The 2,207-nt window shown below is 50.7% G+C and overlaps 1 non-coding gene across 1 annotated transcript; it reads left to right on the forward strand.

Moving 5' to 3' along the window:
* Positions 1-2,105: 2,105 nt before the first annotated feature.
* Positions 2,106-2,178, forward strand: TRNAA-CGC (transfer RNA alanine (anticodon CGC)). Its single transcript has one exon. It is a non-coding gene; the product is annotated as a tRNA-Ala (tRNA).
* The last annotated feature ends 29 nt before the right edge of the window (positions 2,179-2,207 follow it).

Raw genomic sequence — 2,207 nt, forward strand, 5'->3', positions numbered from 1 at the left:
CGAGCTGAGCTAGCTAGCAGCTCGCTCCTCTGGATCGATTCGAGCTGAGCTTGCTAGAATCGATCCAGAACTAGCTAGCTAGCTAGCTCTGGCTACCCCGGCGGAGGAGCGAGCTAGCTAGCTCCTGCATTGGCCGCTTCGTGCGCTTCGTATTTGGTCGCCTGTGGCTCCGTTTTTAGCCGCTTCGTGCGTTATCCGTCGGTTTCGCGGGAGCAAGCTAGCTGATCATGGACACAGATGAGAGGAAGAAGACGTGGGGAAAGAATATAAACGAATATTCGGTTTTACAGTTTAAGTTTGAGGGGTCTGTTCTACCACAGCTAAAACCGACCCTTAAAACGCGTTTTCCCCGAACTGTAAACGCCTTATAAGGGTCCCCGTTATAAGGGGTCTGCTAGAGATGCTCTTAGATGGCAAATTTAGTTGTATGGGGTTGACGGTTTAAAACGCATGATATTTTCTGAAAAGAAGGGAAAATTTTGCGGTGGAAAACGACATGATTTCCCATCTCCTACAAGGTAATTTGCCACAAAAGACATTCGCTTGTTATACCCCTCCCAATTGACGTTTGCAAATTATCATTTCTGTAATGAATATGTTCATTTTGTGTGCTTAAGAACCAAGTGTGTGGATGTATAAGGGCAAATATTACAATCACTCCACATATTTCGAAAGCGTTCTTGTAAGCCCGGGGTCAAATGCTCCTGCTATGAATAGTAAAAAAAAAATTACGTCAGTTGTGACGTTGGTCACTAACATGTGCTCCGTCAGAACTCTGCTTCCTTCGTTGCTTGGGGTCTGCGTACCGGCGCGTTCACGCCAGCTGACACGGAGGGGACGAGCCATTTTCATAGGACACTGCCCATCCTTGTAATCATACCCGGGCTCGCTATTTCCATGCAGGCACAGCGAGGCGTCTAGTTTCTCCGATCTTGGCAGGGGCAGGGCACGTGCATTCAGTGTGTTGGAGCCGTAGATGCCACTGGCAGTGGCAAGCAAAGCTGGCACGACTCGGCCAGAATGCAACGGCCCGGGGTCGGGGTGGGTGAGGAGATTAAACGCGGAACACGTACGTAGTTACGGCGACGCCGATGCTGTCACAGCTTTCGTTCTCCGTTTTCCTGCAAGAACCCTTCCAACCAGAGATGGCGTAATCCTTCTTCTTCTGAAGCAGCAACGCAAAAGATCGATCACATCAGACGGTTGGGCTGGAGGCAGGTGGTGCGTGCGGGCAGGCCGAACGAGCTCGGAGGCGCACACGAGCCACGAGCGCGCACAGTGAACGTCGCGGAGGGTTGGGAGTTGGGAATTTTCTAGCGACACCCCAGGGACATGACAGTATGATCAGCTTAAATTCGATCATGTCGTCCCGGCTGTCCCCGTCCCTAGCTTGAGCTTGAGGAGACCCCTGCCCTAATAAGCATGACACTGACACGTGCAGAGTAGGCATCCCCATCATTTCAGCCTCAACTTTCATGTGTTTTTTCAAGTTCCAGACCGCAAATTCAATGAACTCTTATCCGAAGAAAAGAATCGAACCCGGTCGGTCCACCCTGGCCGGGCCGCGACCGCATTGAAACCCAACCAACGGTACGTTAATCAAAGCAAGCTAGCTGCCCAACATTACATGGATCAAGTTAGAGTGACCGAAAATGACACGGCCGAGAGTGCGGCGTCAAGGGCCGTTACAGCGTTTCTATCTATCTATCCTACGTGATGCGTGGGTGCAATGCGTGACAGCGGCACGGCAACAGGTGGCTGAAAGCGTCTGAAAGTCGGTTCTGAACCAGGCCGGAGACCACTCAACAACCCAGCATTTTAGCTGCCAGTGACGGCTGTGGAAACTAGGAGCTGACTACAGTCGGGTATGGATGGATGCAAGATGGCCGTCGCGTGCCTGAAGCTGCACGCATGCATATGTGCGGTATGCCTGCATTGGTTAACAACTTCATTCCACAAGCGTGCTAGACTGCTAGCAATTGCTATATTTTTTTTTTACAGAGGGAGTAGCAATTATATTCAAACAATAATATTATATTCCAGTAATAAGCTTGTGCACGTTCCGTACATGCTACTAGAGTTTGAGGATTGCAAGTATCAACATCGGGGGTGTAGCTCATATGGTAGAGCGCTCGCTTCGCATGCGAGAGGCACGGGGTTCGATTCCCCGCACCTCCAGTTTTTTTCTTATCAAAGTCCGCCACCGG

Source organism: Triticum aestivum, chromosome 2D, assembly GCF_018294505.1.
Source record: "Triticum aestivum cultivar Chinese Spring chromosome 2D, IWGSC CS RefSeq v2.1, whole genome shotgun sequence".
NCBI lineage: Eukaryota > Viridiplantae > Streptophyta > Magnoliopsida > Poales > Poaceae > Triticum > Triticum aestivum.